Raw genomic sequence first — 24,214 nt, 5'->3', positions numbered from 1 at the left:
TTTCACTTCCAGCCAAACTGTTCTCCAATGAGCTATCTATGCTTGACATTGGTAAGCTTGGGACCACTTTCATGAACAACATAACTCTCAAAGTAAACTTTAACCAGCAACGCCCTTCCATCATTCCCGTGAACTCTTTTATCAGGACACTGGAATTTCACTTCCTTTCAGGTCGGTAATCTTCTATTTTCCCCAATAGCTAGGTCCATGAGTGCCTTGTTTCTTGGAGAATGACTGTGTCTCTCTCTGTTTAAAGCAGTAATCATTATTTCTTTGAACCCAAATACTGTCAAATCTCCTGGCCAACATGCCATGCCTCAGCAGATACTGACCACTGTTAAAAGTACAGACTAGTTTTGCACTTAAGTTTCATGGTGCACCAGAACCAACCATTTTCCTTCATGAACCTTGGCTTCATACAGTGGAAGCACTTGAGGCAGATTCCCAGATGTCTCCCACCCAAATCCCTCCTTTTAATATCAGGGACAGTTCCACATTATCTGGCTTTCCTTTTCTTTCCAGCTTGTCTCAGGGTAGTTACCTTTCTCTTACCTCTCTCTGGTCAATGAAATTTCCCAGACCACAGCTTCCCTGAAATTTTTTATGGGTCTATGTTTTAGTCAGGTTTTGCCTAAAACCTGCCACCATATTCTATACACATTCAGATTGTAAAGGGTATTGAGTTTTATTACTCCTTGGGGAAAGCTATTTCGAAAAGGTTTTTGTAGATGGCTCTCACATTCACCATTCAAAGTGAGCTACTTAAGCCATTCAAATTCCCAGTATAATTGATTAGTCTTTGTTTTATTCATTTATGAGATGTGGGTGGCTAGCATGTATTGCTTGTCCTTAGTTACGCTTTGAGAAGGTAGTGACAAGTTATATCCTTAAGGCCTGTCCAACATCTACATGGCACAAGTCAGGATTCTGGTTGACTACTCCCCACTTGTGTGGATGGGTGCAGCTCCAACAACAGTCAGGAAGCTTGACACCATCTAGGACAAAGCAGCCCACTTGTTTAGCACCACATCCCCTAACCCCACCAATGATGTTCCAAAGCAACAGTATGTGCTATCCACAAGATCCATATGCTGTAGTTTGACCATAATGCCCTTAGGGAGGGAATTCCAGGATTTCTTTTTCTGGAGCTCTCTCTTTTTTTCTGCTGGAATTCTAGTTATAGGAATTAAATAAAGGAAATATATTGTGAAACTTGAAAGGGTTCAGAAAAGATTTACAAGGATGTTGCCAGGGTTGGAGGATCTGAGCTACAGGGAGAGGCTGAATAGGCTGGGGCTGTTTTCCCTGGAGCATCGGTGGCTGAGCGGTGACCTTATAGAGGTTTATAAAGCATGAGGGGAATGGATCAGGTGATTACACAAGGTTTTTTTCTTGGGGTGGGAGAGTCCAGAACTAGAGGGCATAGGTTTTAGACGAGAGGGGAAACAATTTAAAAGGGACTTAAGGGTCAACTTTTTCATGCAGAGGGTGGTGTGTGTATGGAATGAGCTGCCAGAAGAAGTGGTGGAGGCTGGTACAATTATAACATTTAAAAGACATCTGGATGGGTATACGAATAGGAAAGGTTTAAAGGGATATGGGCCAGATGCTGGCAAACGGGATGGATTATTTTAGGATATCTGGTTAGCATGGACTGAAGGGTCTGTTTCCATGCTGTACATCTCTATGACTCTGTGACTCTATGACTCTGTCTTTAGTCTCTTTCATTGCTGTTTTAATTTATCTGTTTTACTATTCTCAATTTCTACCTCTCAATATTGTGTCATTTTGCAATTTTTGCATTTATGCAGAATACGTCTCTAAGTACCTAGCTACCTGTTCTAACTTTTAGAAGAACAATGCCTTTCATTTTTAGAAGTTACCTTGTTTTGTTCTATAAAAGCATTAACATCAAAGGTAGACACTTTCGAACTTTGATATTACAGACCCAAGGAAACCTATTTATATTGTTTTTGCATAGATTTGGAAGGAACATTTTATTTTACCTACTTCAATTCTTTTGTTAATCTTTTGAAATATGCCAGTTAAGTCCTAATTTCTGCTCATTCCAGATGAAGGACTTTTGCCTGAAGCATCGATTTTCCTGCTCCTCAGATGCTGTATGATATGCTGTGCTTTTCCAGCATCACTCTAATCTTGACTCTGATCTCCAGCATGTGCAGTCCTCACTTTCTCCTAGTTTTGGATGACTAGGTGATGAGGAGTGAATCAGCTTCCCTCTTTTTAACTCACATTGTTAGTTGCAGAAACATATTTAAGTTATTTTTAGCGCACAGCTATGTCATACTTCAATTAAAATGTAGTTCACAATCTCAGAAGGAAGGAAACAATTACGAGGTGCTTATGAGTGAGAGAACAAATGACTTACTAACTCTGAGAAAAATAGTACACTGCAATATAAAGTAGATATCCAAGCAAGCATAGCTGTAAAGTTTAAAATAGAACATCTATTTCAAAATGCATGTCAAGAATATGCTGTTACCAAAGTTCAAAATCTCTGAATTGTTATGTTTAAACTGAGATCACTGTCGCTTATTTGCTGACTTGATTGATCACTATTTGGAGATGCTGGTGTTGGACTGGGCTGTACAAAGTTAAAAATCACACGACACCAGGTTATAGTCCAACAGGTTTAATTGGAAGTGCACTAGCTTTCGGAGTGTCGTTCCTTACAATTGTGTCCTCCACAACCACCTGACGAAGGAGCGTCACTCCGAAAGCTAGTGCGCTTCCAATTAAATCTGTTGGACTATAACCTGGTGTCGTGTGATTTTTAACTTTGATTGATTACTGATAGCAATGTTTCTTGCTACTATTGAGTCCTTGGTGAATGGACGTTTCTCCAATCAGCTCTTTACCAGACATTATCTTCAAAGAGGCTGGGAGAAAATTGAAGAGAGGAAGAGCATTCCAGTTTTGCTGCTATGAATCCATTATTTTTCATGTGTTCTGCCTAGACACTTGCGTGAAATAATATATTTGTGAATTCCAGAGTCTGGCTACATTGTTTATTATTCCAAACTGGATTATCCTTGATATAAAATTTTCAGCCAGGAGATACAGATTTTGCTTTCTGTCATTTTGCTGATAAGTTAATTGCAATTCAGATGATTCTTGTTTATTGATGGTTTAATGAGCTGGATAAACCTATGATCAGATCCTGCAGCCACCTTCAGTGATATTTCCTTTTTAAAAACCATTTTAGTCATGAAAAGTCCCAGATATTAAAATCAGATGATGGAAAACTGAAATTTAATAGTTCATTTTTGGCATTATCATAACAAGGTTTGAAAGCACCAAAGTTAAAGAAAAGGCACAAATCAATGAGCTAATGGTTTAATCATTTATAGGAAAAAATATTAATTTTAATGTAGTAGGGATATAGAAACTGAGACAATATTTATGTGACAAAAATACTTTCCTTTATTTTTCCTTTCTGGCCTTCTTTTCACCACAGAAAAATGGATTTTAATTTTGTTTTGTTACTTTGTTGCCATATATAGATCCAGGGTTACAGTTGTAACTGTAATTTTTTGTTTAATGCATAAATGACTAAAGATTGTAAAAGTTGAAAGATCATTTGGTAACCTGGAGTCATACATTGTGATTCAGCAGATTAAGGGTTAAACCTTTTAACAAATGTTCTTTTAGAATACAGTTTCCTGAAACAATTATTGGTTATGACCTATTGTAAAGTGTTTTGACTTTTCCCACCTTTACCTTTTAGTAACTATGGCAACTAAAGACTGGCCTAAGAAAGAATAAATTCTGTCAGAGTGGATAATGAAGAAACAAGTGATCAGCTTGAGAGGAAACAGTTTTTTTCTTTAACCCACTGCAATCCTTGTGTAAACCAGGTTGTGTCCATTTATTTTAATGTTTTACTGTCTGTGTTAAAATAGCAGACAGAGTAATGTCGTTAGAATGCATGACATGATTATCTGTTCTTACTGCCAACTAATTTAAATACTATTGACCATTGAAATTTCAGGCATGCAGTCTATGTTACTTAAACCGTACTCAGAAGTTAAAAAAAACGTTGTGACAATTTTAAAAGACAAATCTATTTCTTTGCCACTGTTGAGAAATGCAGAGAGCAGCTGGAATTGGCTTTGGAACATTCACCTGCTTAAACTTTGTGAAACAGAGGAGAAAGAACTTCTGATTCATAAAGGCCGTGTCAGAAGGAAAGGTTGATTTAATGAAATCACTAGGAGGAAGGGCAAGGCACGTGCAGGACCTAATGTAAATTAAAAACTCTGAAACTTTGTTGGCTGAGCATTGGGACGAGGCAGAAAGTTAGTATGGGTAATAGTTACAGAAGAATCCGTTAAGAAATTAATGATTTTATTAGCCAAATGTTTAAGTTGCACACCAAGGCCTATTATTTTAATGGAGATGTTCACATTGTTAAGAACAGTGGGCAGATGATTTGTTTTGTTAATATAGCTATTTGTAACTGTGATGTAAGGTAATGTACAAAAATCTACAAAGTGGGATATCTGAAAGAGGGAAAAGTCAGTTCTTTGGTAAAAGTGATTAAAATTGGAGGGATGGAGGGAGGGAAATGTTGTTCCTCTTTTCAAGTAGGGTAATAGGGGAATCCCTGGCAATTACAGACCAGTCAACCTTATGTCTGTGGTCAACAAGGTTCTGGAAAGAATTCTGGGGGACAGGATTTATGACTCTTTGGAAAAGTATGCTGTGATTAAAAGCAATCAGCATGGCTTTGTGAGAGGCAGATCATGCCTCACAAATCTTACTGAGTTTTTTGAGGAGGTGATGAGACAGGTTGACGAAAGTTGGTCAGTGAATGTGGTGCATATGGACTTCAGCAAGGCATTTGATAAGATTCCTCATGGTAGGCTCATTCATAAAGTCAGGAGGTATGGGATACAGGGTGATTTGGCTATCTGGATTCAGAATTTGTCGGCTGACAGAAGGCAGAGTGGTTGTAGATGGAAAGTATTCTGTTTGGAGGTCAGTAGTGAGTGATGTCCCGAAGGGCTGTGTTCTTGGACCTCTGCTCTTTGTAGTTTTTATAAATGATTTGGATGAGGAGATTGAGGGGTGAGTTAGTAAATTTGCTGATGACATAAAGGTTGGAGGTACCCATTGATAGTACTGAGGGCTGTTGCAGGCTGCAGTGTGACATTGACAAGATGCAGAGCTGGGCTGAGAAATGGCAGGTGGAGTTCAACCAGAATAAATGTGAAGTGATTCATTTTGGATGATCGAACGTGAATGCTGAATATAGGATTAAAGACAGCATTCTTGGCAGTGTGGAGGAACAGCGGGATCTTGATGTTCAAGTGTATAGATCCCTCAAAGTTGCCACCCAAGTGGATAGGGTTGTTAAGAAAGCTTATGGTGTTTTGGCTTTCATTAACAGGGAGATCGAGTTGAGGGCTGTGAGGTTTTGCTGTAACTCTACAAAACCCTGGTGCGACCACACCTGGAACACTGTGTCTAGTTCTGGTCACCCTATTATAGGAAAAATGCGGAGGCTTTGGAGAGGGTGCAAAGAAAGTTTTCCAGGATGCTGCCTGTAATGGAGGGCTTGTCTTATGAAGAGAGGTTAACTAAGCTCGGACTTTTCTCTCTGGAGAGAAGGAGGAAGAGAGGTGACCTGATTGAGGTATACAAGATAATGAGAGGCATGGATAGAGTCGATAGCCAGAGACTTTTCCCCAGGGCAGGATTGACTGCTATGAGGGGTCATAATTTTAAGGGATTAGGAGGGAGGTATGGAGGAGACGTCAGAGATAGGTTCTTTACACAGAGAGTTGTGAACACATGGAATGCGTTGCAAATGATGGTGGTGGAAGCAGAGTCATTACGGACATTTAAGCGACTGCTGGACATGCACATGAACAGCAGTGAATAGAGAAGTGTGTAGGTTAGGTTATTTTATTTTACATTAGGGTTAATTCTCGGCACAACATTCTGTGCTGTACTTTTCCATATCCTATGTTCTAAAATCAGAGGTCACCAGCACAGACCAGATTGTGGGCATTTTCACAAATAGGGCTAAGGTCAATCTGTAGTAAAAAGTGAGGTCTGCAGATGCTGGAGATCAGAGCTGAAAATGTGTTGCTGGTTAAAGCACAGCAGGTCAAGCAGCATCCACTTCGAGCCCTCCATTCCTGATGAAGGGCTCTGGCCCGAAACGTCGAATTTCGTGTTCCTTGGATGCTGCCTGACCTGCTGTGCTTTAACCAGCAACACATTTTCAGCTAATGTCTATCTGCCCTTCTTATTGGATGGCTTAATGGTTGTCAAAAGCATGCCATGGAAGCAATGGAAGCCATGCGAATTTTACACTGCCTCATGATAATGATTTTAGTGTTCAGCCTTGTACAAAACATGCTGCTGGACAATTGCATGACATTTTCTTTTTAAGCGCAGAAACATACAGAGGATGCTTGATCTAGAGGAAATCCACTTCTTGCTCTAATCAGAAGATACTTTTGTACTTATCAAGATTTAGGGTAGTAATTTTCCTCTTTGGAGTGGCGTGGGCAATGACGAGAAAGTTGAAAATATTGCGAGAATGAAAAGAAAATCAGAATCTAGTGTCAAGAAAAATTTGCCAATTTTCCCTTAAGCCTTAAAACAGAATATTCAGAACCATAATATTGAATGGAGATTATTTTCTTGCATTTGCATCTCATTATTAGGCCAATTTGCCTTATCCCAATGCCACTTCCAACTCTCCTCTTCTTTCCCGGGAAATGTGATGTCACAAGCTCTGTGGGGTGGCACGGTGGCAGCCTCACAGCGCCAGGGACCCAGGTTCGATTCCAGCCTCGGGCGACTGTCTGTGTGGAGTTTGCATAGTCTCCCTGTATCTGCGTGGGGTTTCCGCCGAGTGCTCTGGCTTCCTCCCATGTGCAGGCTAGGTGGATTGGCCATGCTAAATTGCTTGGGCTGTGTAGGCTAAGTACATTAGTCAGGAGTAAATGTAGGGTAGGGGAATGGGTCTGGGAGGATTACCCTTCGGAGGGTCAGTGTGGACTTGTCGCGTCAAATGGTCTGTTTCCACACTGTAGGGATTCTATGATTGTTAACTCCTGAGGGACAAGTCAGTGAGTTGGTGACTGCAGCTCACTGGTTGCTTTCCCCAGCCTTCATTCCATCTCTATCTTCACTACCCTATCCCCGCAATCACCACGGACACTATCCTCCTTGAACCCTTGTCCACACGAGTTGCCAATGGTAAGCCACCAGCCTCAGCACATTATTATAGCCATCCTTAGTGCAACTCTCATTATCTCTTGTACTTGATCTTGGAGTTCAGGGCCATCTATGACCTGCAGGTTTCTACTCGGTCAGGGATATAGATGGATCACGTGCATCTAAGCAGAATGCATGTGATGGCTCTTAGCTTTATTAGTACTAACCCACTTTGGGTTTATTTGAAGGCTAGCAGCCTGTGTGCTTTATATTGCTTATTAGCTCAGAAGGAGAGGACAATCGTTTGTGAAGATGAGGACAACTGAACAGTGAAGGAGATGGACATGTCACTACTCCATTGTGTGATGCTTGAATATCAGACCTTTGTAGCAGCTAATGTACAAACATGCTGGCTGTGCTTCAAGCCACTTCTGAAAGCCAAAGGGGGCAATCCTTAGAGACATCAAGGATAACATTCCAGATGAAGGGCTTATGCCGGAAACATTGACTCTCCTGCTCCTCGGATGATGCCTGACCTGCTGTGCTTTTCCAACATCACACTTTTGAACAAGATTAACTATGGTCAATCAGGGGATTCCTACCACAGTTAGTCAAGAGCCTCATTCAATTCCTGTCCGGGGATTGGCCATTGACAGTCAGGTTCTCACCAGAGTCTGGAGATCCATGTTTTTACAGTGCAGGGATTGGGCCGCAGTCAGTCCTGCAGGCTAGCTGGAAGCAGCCCAGGGATTACAGGTAGGTCAGTGTGGGGGCTGTAGAGGGAGCAGTGCATGGATTACAGGTGGGTCAGTGTGGGGGCAGTAGAGGGAGCAGTGCAGGGGTTACAGGTGGGACAGTGTGGGGGCAGTAGAGGGAGCAGTGCATGGATTACAGGTGGGTCAGTGTGGGGGCTATGGAGAGCACACTGCAGGAGTTACAGGTTGGTCTATGTGGGGCTGTAGAGGGAGCAGTGCAGGGATTACAGGTGGGTCAGTGTGGGGCTGTATAGGCAGCAGTGCAGGGGTTACAGGAGGGTCAGTGTGGGGGTTGTAGAGGAAGCAGTGCGGAGATTACAGGTGGGTCAGTGTAGGGGCTGTAGAGGGAGCAGTGCAGGGGTTAAAGGTGGGTTAGTGTGCGGGCTGTAGAGGGAGCAGTGCAGGGGTTAAAGGTTGGATCAGTGTGGGGCTGTAGAGGGAGCAGTGCAGGGGTTACAAGTGGGTCAGTGTGGAGCTGTAGAGGGAGGAATGCAGGGAGTACCGGTCGGTCAATGTCGGGGTTGTTAAGGCAGCGGCGCAGGGGTTGCAGGTGGATCAGTATGGAGCTGTAGAGGGAGCAGTGCAGGGGTTGCAGGTGGGTCAGTGTGGGGTCTGTAGAGGGAGCAGTTCATGGGTTGCAGGTGGGTCAGTGTGGGGACTACGGTGACAGCAGTGCAGGGATTACAGGTGAGACAGTGTGGGTCTGTAGAGGGAGCAATGCAGGGGTTACAGGTGGGTCAGTGTAGGGGATGTGGGGACAGCAGTGCAGGGATTACAGGTGGGTCAGTGTGGGGGCTATGGAGAGCACACTGCAGGAGTTACAGGTTGGTCTATGTGGGGCTGTAGAGGGAGCAGTGCAGGGATTACAGGTGGGTCAGTGTAGGGGCTGTAGAGGGAGCAGTGCAGGGGTTATAGGTGGGTCAGTGTGCAGGCTGTAGAGGGAGGAATGCAGGGAGTACCGGTCGGTCAGTGTCGGGGTTGTTAAGGCAGCGGCGCAGGGGTTGCAGGTGGATCAGTATGGAGCTGTAGAGGGAGCAGTGCAGGGGTTGCAGGTGGGTCAGTGTGGGGTCTGTAGAGGGAGCAGTTCATGGGTTGCAGGTGGGTCAGTGTGGGGGCTACGGTGACAGCAGTGCAGGGATTACAGGTGAGACAGTGTGGGTCTGTAGAGGGAGCAATGCAGGGGTTACAGGTGGGTCAGTGTAGGGGATGTGGGGACAGCAGTGCAGGGATTACAGGTGGGTCAGTGTAGGGGCTGTAGAGGGAGCAGTGCAGGGGTTATAGGTGGGTCAGTGTGCAGGCTGTAGAGGGAGCAGTGCAGGGGTTAAAGGTTGGATCAGTGTCGGGGTTGTAGAGGGACCAGTGCAGGGGTTACAGGTGGGTCAGTGTGGGGGCTGTAGAGGTAGCGGCGCAGGGGTTACAGGTGGGTCAGTTTGGGGGCTGTAGAGGGAGGAATGCAGGGAGTACCGGTTGGTCAGTGTCAGGGTTGTTGAGGCAGCGGCGCAGGGGTTGCAGGTGGGTCAGTGTTTGAGCTGTGGAGACAGCAGTGCAGGGGTTTCAGGTGGGTCAGTATGGAGCTGTAGAGGGAGCAGTGCAGGGGTTACAGGTAGGTCAGTGTGGAGCTGTAGAGGGAGCAGTGCAGGGATTACAGGTGGTTCAGTTTGGGGGCTGTAGAGGGAGGAATGCAGGGAGTACCGGTCGGTCAGTGTTGGGGTTGTTGAGGCAGCGGCGCAGGGGTTACAGGTTGGTCTGTGGGTGCTATAGAGAGAGCAGTGCAGGGGTTACAGGTGGGTCAGTGTGGGGGCTGTAGAGGGAGCAGTTCATGGGTTGCAGGTAGGTCAATGTGGGGGCTGTGGTGACAGCAGTGCAGGGGTTACAGGTGGGTCAGGGTGGGGGCAGTGGAGAGCACGCTGCAGTAGTTACAGGTTGGTCTATGTGGGGCTGTAGAGGGAGCAGTGCAGAGATTACAGGTGGGTCAGTGTGGGGCTGTAGAGGGAGCAGTGCAGAGATTACAGGTGGGTCAGTGTGGGGCTGTAGAGGGAGCAGTGCAGGGGTTACAGGTGGGTCAGTTGGGGGCTATGGAGGCAGCGGCGCAGGGGTTACAGGTGGGTCAGTGTGGGGCTGTAGAGGGAGGAATGCAGGGAGTACCGATCGGTCAGTGTTGGGGTTGTTGAGGCAGCAGTGCAGGGGTTAAAGGTTGGATCAGTGTGGGGCTGTAGAGGGAGCAGTGCAGGGGTTACAAGTGGGTCAATGTGGGGGCTGTACAGGTAGCGGCGCAGGGGTTGCAGGTGGGTCAGTGTGGGGGCTGTAGAGGGAGCAGTGCAGGGGTTACAGGTGGGTCAGTGTGGGGGCTGTAGAGGGAGCAGTTCATGGGTTGCAGGTAGGTCAATGTGGGGGCTGCGGTGACAGCAGTGCAGGGGTTACAGGTGGGTCAGTGTGGGGTCTGTAGAGGGAGCAGTGCAGGGATTACAGTTGGGTCAGTATGGGGTCTGTAGAGGGAGCAGTGCAGGGGTTACAGGTGGGTCAGTGCGGGGTCTGTAGAGGGAGCAGTGCAGGGATTACAGGTGGGTCAGTGTGGGGTCTGTAGAGGGAGCAGTGCAGGGATTACAGTTGGGTCAGTGTGGGGTCTGTAGAGGGAGCAGTGCAGGGGTTACAGGTGGGTCAGTGTGGGGTCCGTAGAGGGAGCAGTGCAGGGGTTGCAGGTAGGTCAATGTGGGGGCTGCGGTGACAGCAGTGCAGGGGTTACAGGTGGGTCAGTGTGGGGGCTGTAGAGGGAGCAGTTCATGGGTTGCAGGTGGGTCAGTGTGGGGTCTGTAGAGGGAGCAGTGCAGGGATTACAGTTGGGTCAGTGTGGGGTCTGTAGAGGGAGCAGTGCAGGGGTTACAGGTGGGTCAGTGTGGGGGCTGTAGAGGGAGCAGTTCATGGGTTGCAGGTAGGTCAATGTGGGGGCTGCGGTGACAGCAGTGCAGGGGTTACAGGTGGGTCAGTGTGGGGGCTGTAGAGGGAGCAGTTCATGGGTTGCAGGTGGGTCAGTGTGGGGGCTGTATAGGGAGCTGTGCAGGGGTTACAGTTGCGTCAGTGTGGAGGCTGTAGATGGAGCAATGCAGGGATTACAGGTGGGTCAGTGTGGGGTCCGTAGAGGGAGCAGTGCAGGGGTTACAGGTGCGACAGTGTGGGGCTGTAGAGGGAGCAATGCAGGGGTTACAGGTGGGTCAGTGTGTGGGCAGTGGAGAGCACACTGCAGTAGTTACAGGTTGGTCTATGTCGGGCTGTAGAGGGAGCAATGCAGGGATTACAGGTGGATCAGTGTGGGGCTGTAGTGGGAGGAATGCAGGGAGTACCAGTCGGTCAGTGTTGGGGTTGTTGAGGCAACAGTGCAGGGGTTACAGGTGGGTCAGTGTGGGAGCTGTAGAGGGAGGAATGCAGGGAGTACCAGTCGGTCAGTGTTGGTGTTGTTGAGGCAGCCGTGCATGGGTTACAGGTTGGTCAGTATGGGACAGTAGAGGTAGCCGTGCATGGGTTACAGGTTGGTCAGTGTGGGACAGTAGAGGCAGCCGTGCATGGGTTACAGGTTGGTCAGTGTGGGGCTTTAGAGGTAGCAGTGCAGGGGTTACAGGTGGGTCAGTGTTGGGACGTATAGGCAGCAGTGTAGGGATTACGGGTGGGTCAGTGTGGGGGCTGTAGAGGGAGGAATGCAGGGAGTACTGGTCGGTCAGTGTTGGGGTTGTTGAGGCAATGGCGCAGGGGTTACAGGTGGGTCAGTGTGGGGTCCGTAGAGGGAGCAGTGCAGGGGTTACAGGTGCGACAGTGTGGGGCTGTAGAGGGAGCAATGCAGGGGTTACAGGTGGGTCAGTGTGTGGGCAGTGGAGAGCACACTGCAGTAGTTACAGGTTGGTCTATGTCGGGCTGTAGAGGGAGCAATGCAGGGATTACAGGTGGATCAGTGTGGGGCTGTAGTGGGAGGAATGCAGGGAGTACCAGTCGGTCAGTGTTGGTGTTGTTGAGGCAACAGTGCAGGGGTTACAGGTTGGTCAGTATGGGACAGTAGAGGTAGCCGTGCATGGGTTACAGGTTGGTCAGTATGGGACAGTAGAGGCAGCCGTGCATGGGTTACAGGTTGGTCAGTGTGGGGCTTTAGAGGTAGCAGTGCAGGGGTTACAGGTGGGTCAGTGTTGGGACGTATAGGCAGCAGTGTAGGGATTACGGGTGGGTCAGTGTGGGGGCTGTAGAGGGAGGAATGCAGGGAGTACTGGTCGGTCAGTGTTGGGGTTGTTGAGGCAATGGCGCAGGGGTTACAGGTGGGTCAGTTTGGGGGCTATGGAGACAGCAGTGCAGGGGTTACAGGCAGGTCTGTGTGGGAGCTGTGGAAGGAGCAGTGCAGGGGTTACAGGTGGGTCAGTATGAGGGCTGTAGAGGCAGCAGTGCAGCTGTTACAGGTAGGTCAGTGTAGGGACAGTAGAGGGAGTAGTGCAGGATTTACAGTTGGGTCAGTGTAGGGGCTGTAGAAGAAGCAGTGCAGGGTTTACAGGTGGGTCAGGGTGGGGGCTATGGAGACAGCAGTGCAGGGGTTACAGGTGGGTCAGTGTGGGGGCTATGGAGACAGCAGTGCAGGGATTACTTGTGGGCCACTGTGGGTTCTGTCGAGGCAGCAGTGCAGGGGTTACAGATGGTTCAGTGTGGGGCTGTAGAGGGAGTAATGCAGGGGTTATAGCGAGGTCATTTTGGGGCTGTTAAGGAAGCTGTGCAGGGTTACAGGTGGGTCAGTGTGGGGGCTGTTGAGGTAATGGCACAGTGGTTGCAGGTAGGTCAGTGTTGGTCTGTAGAGGGAGCAGTGCAGGGGTTACAGTTGGGTCAGTGTGGGGGCTGTAAAGGCAGCAATGCAGGGGTTATAGCGAGGTCATTTTGGGGCTGTTAAGGAAGCTGTGCAGGGTTACAGGTGGGTCAGTGTGGGGGCTGTGGAGCAGCAGTGCAGGGGGTACACGTTGGTCAGTGTGGGGGCTGATGGGACAGCAGTTCAGGGGTTGCAGGTAGATAAGTATTGAGGCTGTAGAGGCAGTGGCGCAGGGTTTACCGGTGGGTCAGTGTGGGGCTACAGAGGCAACAGTGCAGGGGTTACAGGTGGATCAGTGTGGGGCTGTAGAGGCAGTGGTGCAGGGGTTACTGGTGGGTCAGTGTGGGTGCTAAATAGGCAGCAGTGCAGTGGTTACAGATGGGTCAGTGTGGGAGCTGTGGAGACAGCAGTGCAGGGGTTACAGGTAGGTCAGTGTTGGGCTGTAGAGGGAGCAGTGCAGGGATTATAGGTGGGTCAGTGTGGGGGCTATGGAGGGAGTAGTGCAGGGGTTACAAGTGGTTCAGTGTCAGGGTTGTAGAGGGAGCAGTGCACGGGTTACAGGTAGGTCAGTGTGGGGGCTGTAGAAGGAGCAGTTCAGGGGTTACAGGTGGGTCAGTGTGGAGCTGTAGAGGGAGCAGTTCAGGGGTTACAGGTGGGTCAGTGTGGGGGCTGTAGAGGGAGCAGTTCAGGGGTTACAGGTGGGTCAGTGTGGAGCTGTAGAGGGAGCAGTTCAGGGGTTACAGGTGGGTCAGTGTGGGGGCTGTAGAGGGAGCAGTTCAGGGGTTACAGGTGGGTCAGTGTGGAGCTGTAGAGGGAGCAGTTCAGGGGTTACAGGTGGGTCAGTGTGGAGCTGTAGAGGGAGCAGTGCAGGGGTTCCAGGTGGGTCGGTGTGGGTCAGTGGTGGGAGCAGTGCAGGGGTTACAGGTGGGTCAGTGTGAGGGCTGTAGAGGGAGCAGTGCAGGGGTTTCAGGTAGATCAGTTTGGGGGCTGTGGAGACAGTGGTGCAGGGGTTGTAGGTAGGTAAGTATTGAGGCTGTAGAGGCAGTGGCACAGGGTTTACCGGTGGGTCAGTGTAGGGCTATATAGGCAGCAGTGCAGGGGTTTACGGGTAGGTCAGTGTTGGGGCTGATGAGATAGGGGGTTACAGGTCGGTCTGTGTGGGGGTTGTGGAAACCACAGTGCAGGGGTTACAGGTGGGTCAGTGTGGGGCTGTAGAGGCAGCAGTGCAGGGGTTACAGGTCGGTCAGTAGGGAGACTGTAGAGGCAGTGGTGAAGGGGTTACTGGTGGGTCAGTGTGGGGCTGTAGAGGCAGCAGTGCGTGGATCATAGGTTAGTCTGGGGACTGTGGAGACAGCAGTGCATGTGTTACTGGTAGGTCTGTGTGGGTACAGGGGAGACAGCAATGCAGGGGTTACAAGTGGGTCAGAGTGGCGCTGTAGTGGTAGCTGTGCAGGGGTTACAGGTGAGTCAGTATGGGGGCTGTTGGGACAGCAGTGCAGAGGTTACAGGTAGATCAGAGTGGGGGCTGTAGAGGGAGCAGTGCTGGGATTAGAGGTGGGTCAGTGTGAGGGCTGCGGTGACAGCAGTGCAGGGGTTACAGGTGGGTCAGTGAGAGGTCTGTAGAGGGAGCAATGCAGTGGTTACAGGTGGGTCAGTGTGGGAGCTGTGGAGACAGCAGTGCAGGGGTTACAGGTGGGTCAGTTTGGAGTTGTAGTGGGAGCAGTGTAGGGATTACAGCTGGGTCAGTGTGGGGGCTGTGGTGACAGCAATGCAGGGGTTACAGGTGGGTCAGTTTGGGGCTGTCGAGGGAGCAGTGCAGGGGGTTACAGGTGGGTAATTGTGGGAGCTGTAGAGAAAGCAGTCCAGCGGCTGGGCTGTACTTGGTTTGGACTGTGCTACGAAATCAGCCTGGGAGGGAGCATGGATGTGCATTTGGCCTGGCCAGGTTTGATTACTGTGTATTTATTTGTACATGAAGAATTTATTACAGAGTCTATCAACAGAAATGGGCTTCCACTCCATCAATGTTCAACGTATTTGGGAGCATTAATGCAGGAGTTTGGATGTCTGCACTAGGTATACTGGAAGATGCCATGGCTCTTACATACCAGTGTATTCATCGTCTCTCCCCTCTTTCCAAGGTCCGTCAGCATAGCTGCTGGGAGACAATAGCTACCTCTTAAAAAAAAATAGCTGTTGACACCTTTCTGAAATCCTCAGTCTGTCACAGAATGCAGTTCGACTTCCACCTGAGCCAGGGTGGAACAGACCACCGAAGGGTAAGGTTCAGTGCCTGACCTCTCGGGCAGGGCTGTGAAACGTTGACTGGATTTTGTTGTCCATCTGGTTGATATTTCTGGCTGATCCCACTTTCGAGTATCCATGCACTATCGGCCCTATTAACTGTAAGGCTAAGAACAGCAGTCTGTGAGTCAATGCACCAGTAATGCAAGGAGCTAAGACTAGGTTGCACTTCAGGTTTCAGTCAGTCTATGTCGCCCAGTAATGTGCACTGAAGTCTCCAATGTTAGGTAGCAAGTTGAGAAGGATTCTAAGGCTAGTCCTTTTGACCCCTCCACCATTGATTGACCTGCAGTGTTTCAATGTGCACATGGATGGCTAAATTGCCCTGAAATGCTTGGCCATTCTCTGGGATGGTGTTGAACATGAGAGGCAGTGCTGTGTGTAGATATTATCAATAGGACAATGCACTGAAGGAGAGTGGATGTGTGACCTGCCTATTGAATCTCTCTCAGCTTGTGCTGCCTTGAAAAGTTCGATAGATAGAATGAATATCTTCAGAGATGTGTGGAATCATCACTGAGTATGTGCTGCACCCACAAGCTGGCTGTAAGGGTGGAAGAGGTGTGCTCATTCACTGCACATCCCCTTTAGTGTCAATATTGTCCAAATTGAAGTGCGGTGCCTTGGCTCCAGTCAACAATGTCACAATTCAAGGATCAATGACATCCGAGGCTATCTGTCACCAAGAGTTGGTTACTTTTAAAAGACGAGCAATGGCTGACCATTTTTCATCTTTGGGATGGCCGAAGAAGCTTCTCATGGGTCCGACCTATCCAGGTGTGACAGCTGCAAAGAGACACTAAGGCAGATATTTTAAGATTGCATGTAACTATATATTTACAAATGTGCAAAATTATTTACAATTATATGGTACCTGTGCCATCTTTGTGTTTTCAATAAGTCTCTTTGTCTTCCTTTCCCTCCTTCTATACCAAAGTACACATAATATACCAATACCCTGACTTCCACAGCCAGAGTGGAGGGAGCCTGCTCTATGGTTAGCCCTTCGAAGCCATTTCTGGTTGTCTGTGGGCCACTTGGGCCTAGAGACCTCAGGACTATTGTGAGTATCTTTGCAAATGCAGGCTCTCCCTCTTGAGCTTTTGCACCATAAACACAGGACATACGAAGGAGCTAGGTGCCACCGGACAGTCCTGAGAAGAGTTTTCTGGGAGGAGTGGTGTGGTCCCTGTATGTTTCATGCTCCCTATGTGTACCTTCTGGCACCACCCTGTCTCCCTGAGAGGAAGGGGCATCTGGAGTGATGTCAAAATCCCTCGATCCTCTTGCCTTTCAATTAGTGCTGAGCATCTCTGGTTTCGGTGACGGAGTCTGGGTCTAGGTATGATGGACCTGTCTCCCCATGGCCATTACCAATCTCCTCATTGAAATAGTAGATGCATAAACGCCAGAGCCAGCATGCTACTGATAATATCGATGGACTCTTCTGTCTTTGGATCCAGTTTACTGACTGTCTATGCCTAACCTGAGACATCCATGGCTTAATCTTTGAGACAAGCGTATGCTACTGGCAGGATCAACCAGGTATGGTAGCGGCACGGTGGCTCAGCGGTTAGCACTGCTGCCTCTCAGCGCAAGGGGCTGGGTTCAATTCCCATCTCCAGGTGACTGTCTGTGTGAAGTTTGCATATTGTCCCTGTGTCTGTGTGGGTTTCCTCTGTGCTCCAGTTTCCTCCCACAGTCCAAACATGTGCAGGCTAGGAGAATTGCCGTGCTAAATTGTCCAAAAATGTTAGGTGCATTAGTCAGGGGTAAATGTAGGGGAATGGGTCTGGAGGGTCAGTGTGGACTTGTTGGGCCGAAGGGCCTGTTTCCATACTGTAGGGAATCTAAACTGAATAACCTGCCTGCTGTCTCTGTGCATTTTGACAAAATTGTTAATGGCAGAGACCATGCATGGGGTGATCCTCAGTCTGGACTGAGCTGATGCCTGGCATCCACAGTGATCTGTATGTCAGAGAGCTGGGGTCAGAGAACTGATCAGCTGTAGATATGTGTCAGCGATGCACTCAGCAGAATGTACTCCTGGATCTAATCTGGAAAATAGTGCCCATTTTGGTGAAACTCTCTCAGAGCCAGTGGAGGGGGCAGGTGTATTCTTTAAGGATTTAGTGGCTTCCTCCACAGAGTGGTGGTGAGGGTTTCTGGTGGTAACCCACCAGGAAATGCTTGCTCCAGAGTTAGAGTCCTACAGCTCAGAGACAGGCCCTCCATGCCGACCATTGTGGCAGAAGTGGGTACTGCTGGGATGCTGGAGATTAGAGTCAAGGTTAGAGTGGTGCTGGAAAAGCACAGCAGGTCAGGCAGCATCCGAGGAGCAGGAAAATCGATGTTTCGGGCAAAAGCACTTCATCAGGAATCATTCCTGATGAAGGATGTTTGCCTGAAACTTTGATTTTCCTGCTCCTCGGATGCTGCCTGACCTACAGTGCTTTTCCATGCCGACCATTATGACACTAACCCCATTTCCCTGCACTTGACCCATGTCCTTCTAATCCTTTCCTATCCATGTATTTGTGCAAATGTGTTTTAAATGTTGTTAATGTACCCGCCTCAACCACTTCGGCCGTAGCTCATTCCATATGCATACCATCCTCTGCTTAAAAAAGTTGCCTCTTTGGTTCCCTTTTGTTCTTTCTCCTCTAAACTTAAACTGATGCCCTCTCGTACTTGATTCCCCAACCCTGGGAAAAAGACTGAGTGCATTCACCCTCTCAATTCCTCTCATAATCTTGAACACCTCTAGAATGTCCCTCTTCATTCCCCCATGCTTGAAGGTAAAAAGTCCAAGCTTATAGTCATGGAGTCGGAGAGATATACAGCACGGAAACAGACCCTTTGGTTGTACCCGTCCATGCCAACCAGATATCCCAACCTAATCTAGTCCCGATTTGGAGATGACGGTATTGGACTGGGGTGTACAAAGTTAAAAATCACACAACATTATGTTATAATCCAACAGGTTTAATTGGAAGCACTAACTTTCGAGCGACGCTCCTTCAGGTGATTGCGCCTTCATCAGGACAATCACCTGATGAAGGAGCGTCACTCCGAAAGCTAGTGCTTCCAATTAAACCTGTTGGATTATAACATAATGTTGTGTGATTTTTAACCTAATCTAGTCCCATTTGCCAGCACTTGGCCTGTATCCCTCTAAGCCCTCCATAGTCATATACCCATCCAGAAGCTTTTAAATGCTGCAATTGTACCAGCCTTCACCACTTCCTCTGGCAGCTCTTTCCGTACACATACCACCTTCTGTGTGAAAGTGTTGCCTCTTAGGTCCCTTTTATATCTTTCCCCTCCCACTCTTAACCTATGCCCTCTTGGTCTGGACTTACCCACCTCAGGGAAAATACTTTGTCTACTTACCCTATCCATACCCATCATGCTTTATAAACCTCTATAAGGTCAACCCTCAGCTTCTGACGCTCCAGGGAAAACAGCCCCAGTCTATTCAGCCTCTCCTAACAGGTCAAATCCTCCAACCCTGGCAACATCCTTGTAGATCTTTTCTGAACGTTTTCAAGTTTCACAACATCGTTCCGACAGGAAGGAGACCAGAATTGCACGCAATATTCTAAAAGTGGCCTCACCAATGTCCTGTACAGTTGCAACATGACCTCCCAACTCCAATTTACAATACTCTGACCAAGAAAGGAAGGCATACCAAATGCCTTCTTCACTATCCTATCTACCTGTGACTCTACTTTCAAGGAACTATGAACCTGCAGTCCAAAGTCTCTTTGTTCAGCATCACACCCTGGGACCTTACCATTAAGTTTATAAGTCCTATCCTGATTTGCTTTTCCAAAATCTAGCAACTCACTTTTATCTAAATTAAACTCCATCTGCTACTCCTCAGTGCAATATACTTTGTATTCACCTCAAAGTCATTTATATAAATGACAAAAAGTACTGGACCCAGAACCGATCCTTGTGGCACTCCACTAGTCACAGATCTCTAGTCTGAAAAACAACACCCCCCTCCCCCCCACTACCACCACCCTCTGTCTTCTACCTTTGAGCCAGTTCTGTATCCAAATGGCTAGTTCTCCCTGTATTCCATGAGATCTAACCTTGCTAACCAGTCTCCCATGGGGAACCTTGTCGAACGCCTTACTGAAGTCCATGTGGATCATGTCCACCGCTCTGGCCTCATCAATCTTCTTTGTTACTTTTTCAAAAAACTCAATCAAGTTCACGAGACATGATTTCTCATGCTAAAGCCATGTTAAATATCCCTAATCAGTCCTTGCCTTTCCAAATACATGTACATCCTCTCCCTCAGGATTCCCTCCAACAACTTGCCTACCATCAATGTCAGGCTCACTGACCTATTGTTCCCTGGCTTGTCCTTACCACCTTTCTAAAACAGTGGCACCACGTTAGCCAACCTCCAGTCTTCCGGCACCTCACCTGTGACTATCAATGATACAAATATCTCAGCAATCACTTCCCTAGCTTCCCACAGAGTTGTAGGGTACACCTGATCAGGCCCTGAGGATTGATTCACTTCTATGTGTTTCACAACATCAGCACCTCCTCCTCTGTATTATGGGCATTTTTCAAGCTTGTCTGACCCCTCCCTCTTACTCAGACCCCCAGTGATTTCAGGCAACATCCTTGTAAATTTCTTCTGCACTCTTTCTAGTTTAATAACATCCTTCCCATAGCAAGGTGACCAAAAACTGAACACAATACTTCAAGTGCAACCTGATGAACGTCCTGTATAACTACAACATAACTTCTCAACTTCTATACTCAAAGCACTGACTGATGAAGAGTCAAGATTAGAGTGGTGCAGGAAAAGCACAGCAGGTCATGCAGCATCCAAGGAGCAGGAAAATTGATGTTTCGGGCAAAGGCCCTTCATCAGATTCCGCGTCTACCTGTGACATTATTGCCTGCAAAAGAGAGGAGAAAGAATTAGTTAAGCGAGAGAGTGAAATAAATGCAGGTTCAGAATGAGTGAGCGTTGGTGGCAATGGGGGAGCAGTGCAATGACGTGGGAATGGAATTTGTTGGGTTTCTTGCCCACATTGACAATTGTGCTTGGTCTCAAGCCAGGCAGCATGGGAAGGATCTGCCCATATTAGATGAGACATCTTGTGTCTGGGTTTGCCACCTCCCCATTTTCCACTTCCACCATCTCACCCCACACTCCAACTCCACTCCAGGCAGTCTTAGCCCTCATGGTCTGTTTGTGGGACAACCTTTCCTGAAATGACAGAAAAGGAGGGAAGAAGTAAGCTGTAAGTGGAAGTAAGAGCGATTAGTAGTGATGTAAGAACAGGACAGCTGGTGAGGTGCCCCAGTGAGTGTATAGGAAGTGTAGAGGGAAGGAAGGGTCAGGAGTTTCGGAGGATGAAGTGGATGAGAGCTATTGAGCAGACATGAGGCATGTAATAATGAGAGTTGTAGCCCGTGAGCCTTGGTGACAGGTACTTGCATGGACAGAGTTAGAGATAACAGAGAGACGAGGTTTCCTTGTGGAGCATACCTTGGTGTTTTACCTGCATCACAGGCCTGACCCAGGTTGTTTTCTCGATGCTGCCAGCCGTGTGTGTTGGCATAGCAAAAAGTCAGTGCCTTTCACCAGCAGTACCAAGTCTCTGTTGGTAAAATAGGTGTCCTTTTTGGGGCATGTCATTAGTGATGACAGTGAAACACCCACAGGTTAAGGGTCAGTTCCTGACTTGCAGCATCTGAAATGGTGGCCAACTGGGCTTTCAATAAGGCAATGACTGATGGGACATAGTTCCCTGTCTGATATTACACAGCTCCCTGACTGATGATAAACAGCTCCCTGACTGATGATACACAGCTCCATGAATGATGATACACAGCTCCCTGACTGATGATACACAGCTCCCTGACTGATGATACACAGCTCCCCTGACTGATGATAAACAGCTCCCTGACTGATGATACACAGCTCCCTGACTGATGATACACAGTTCCATGAATAATGATACACAGCTCCCTAACTGATGATACACAGTTCCATGAATGATGATACACAGCTCCCCTGAATGATGATACACAGTTCCCCTGACTGATGATACACAGCTCCCTGACTGAAGATACGCAGCTCCCCTGACTGGTGATAAACAGCTCCCTGACTAATGATACACAGTTCCCTCACTGATGATACACAGTTCCCTGTCTGATGATACATAGTTCCCTGTCTAATGATAACCAGCTCCCCTGAAAGATGGTACACAGCTCCCTGAAAGATGATACACAGCTCCCTGACTAATGATACACAGCTCCCTTGACTGGTGATCAACAGCTCCCTAACTGATGATACACAGCTCCACTGAATGATGGTACACTGTTCCCCTGACTGATGATACGCAGCTCCCCTGACTGGTGATAAACAGCTCCGCAGACTGGTGATCAACAGCACCCTAACTGATGATACACAGCTCCCCTGAATGATGGTACACAGTTCCCCTGAATGATGATACACAGCTCCCCTGAATGATGATACCCAGTTCCCTGACTGATGATACACAGTTCCCCTGACTTGTCTTAAACAGTTCCCTGACTGATGATACACAGTTCCCTGACTGATGATACACAGTTCTCCTGACTTGTCTTAAACAGCTCCCTGAATGATGATACACAGTTCCCTGACGGATGATGCACAGTTCCCCTGACTTGTCTTAAACAGTTCCCTGACTGATGATACACAGTGCCCTGACTGATGATACACAGTGCCCTGACTGATGATACACAGCTCCCCTGACAGATGATACACAGTTCACTGACTCATGATACGCAGCTCCCCTGAATGATGATACACAGTTCCCTGACTGATGATACGCAGCTCCCCTGAATGATGATACTCAGTCTCCTGACTGATGATACACAGCTTCCCTGACTGATGACACACTGCTCCCTAACTGATGATACTCAGTCCCCTGACTGATAATACACAGTTCTCTGATTGATGTTACACAGCTTCCCTGAATGATAATACACAGCTCCCTAACTGATGATACACAGCTCCACTGAATGATGGTACACAGTTCCCCTGACTGATGATACGCAGCTCCCCTGATTGGTGATAAACAGCTCCGCAGACTGGTGATCAACAGCACTGTAACTGATGATACACAGCTCCCCTGAATGATGGTACACAGTTCCCCTGAATGATGATACACAGCTCCCCTGAATGATGATACACAGTTCCCTGACTGATGATACACAGTTCCCTTACTGATGATACACAGCTCCCCTGAATGATGATACCCAGTTCCCTGACTGATGATATGCAGTTCCCCTGAATGATGGTACACAGTTCCCTGACTGATGATACACAGTTCCCCTGACTTGTCTTAAACAGTTCCCTGACTGATGATACACAGTTCCCTGACTGATGATACACAGTCCTCCTGACTTGTCTTAAACAGCTCCCTGAATGATGATACACAGTTCCCTGACTGATGATGCACAGTTCCCCTGACTGATGATACACAGTTCCCTGACTGATGATACACAGTTCCCTGACTGATGGTATACAGCTCCCTAAATGATGATACACAGCTCCCCTGAATGATGATACACAGTTCCCTGACTGATGATACACAGCTCTCCTGACTGATGATGCACAGCTTCCCTGACTCATGATACGCAGCTCCCCTGAATGATGATACACAGTTCCCTGACTGATGATATGCAGCTCCCCTGACTGATGACACACTGCTCCCTAACTGATGATACTCAGTCCCCTGACTGATGATACACAGTTCTCTGATTGATGTTACACAGCTTCCCTGAATGATAATACACAGCTCCCCTAACTGATGATACACAGCTCCCCTAAATGATGGTGCAGTTCCCCTGACTGATGATACACAGCTCCCCTGAATGATGATACTCAGTCTCCTGACTGATGATACACAGCTCCCCTGACTGATGATACACAGCTTCCCTGACTGATGATACACTGCTCCCTAACTGATGATACACAGTGCCCTGACTCATGACACGCAGCTCCCCTGAATGATGATACACAGTTCCCAGACTGATGATACACAGCTTCCCTGACTGATGACACACTGCTCCCTAACTGATGATACTCAGTCCCCTGACTGATGATACACAGTTCTCAGATTGATGTTACACAGCTTCCCTGAATGATGGTACACAGTTCCCCTGAATGATGATACACAGTTCCCCTGACTGATGATACACAGTTCCGTGACTGATGATACACTGCTCCCTGACTGATGATACACAGCTCCCCTGACTAATGATACACAGCTCCCCTGAATGATGATACACAGCTCCCTAACTGATGATATGCAGCTCCCCTGAATGATGCTATGCAGTTCCCTGACTGATGATACGCAGCTCCCTAACTGATGATACACAGCTCTCCTGAATGATGGTACACAGTTCCCCTGACTGATGATAAGCAGCTCCCCTGAATGATGATACACAGTTCCCTGACTGATGATAACCAGCTCCCCTGAATGATGATACACAGCTCTCCTGACTGATGATACACAGTTCCCCTGACTGATGATACACAGTTCCCCTGACTGATGATAAGCAGCTCCCCTGAATGATGATACACAGTTCCCTGACTGATGATAACCAGCTCCCCTGAATGATGATACACAGCTTCCCTGACTGATGATACACTGCTCCCTAACTGATGATACACAGCTCCCCTGACAGATGATACACAGTTCCCTGACTCATGATACGCAGCTCCCCTGACTGATGATACACAGTTCCCTGACTGATGATACACAGCTTCCCTGACTGATGACACACTGCTCCCTAACTGATGATACTCAGTCCCCTGACTGATGATACTCAGTCCCCTGACTGATGATACACAGTTCTCTGATTGATGTTACACAGCTTCCCTGAATGATGGTGCAGTTCCACTGACTGATGATACACAGCTCCCCTGAATGATGATACACTGCTCCCTAACTGATGATACACAGTTCCCTGACTGATGATACACAGCTCCCCTGAATGATGATACACAGCTCTCCTGAATGATGATATACAGCTCCCCTGACTGATGATACACAGCTCCCTGACTGATGATACGCAGCTCCCCTGAATGATGGTACACAGT

This window comes from Hemiscyllium ocellatum, chromosome 30 (assembly GCF_020745735.1).
Source record: "Hemiscyllium ocellatum isolate sHemOce1 chromosome 30, sHemOce1.pat.X.cur, whole genome shotgun sequence".
NCBI classification, from domain to species: Eukaryota; Metazoa; Chordata; class Chondrichthyes; order Orectolobiformes; family Hemiscylliidae; genus Hemiscyllium; species Hemiscyllium ocellatum.
This window is presented reverse-complemented; position numbering follows the sequence as displayed.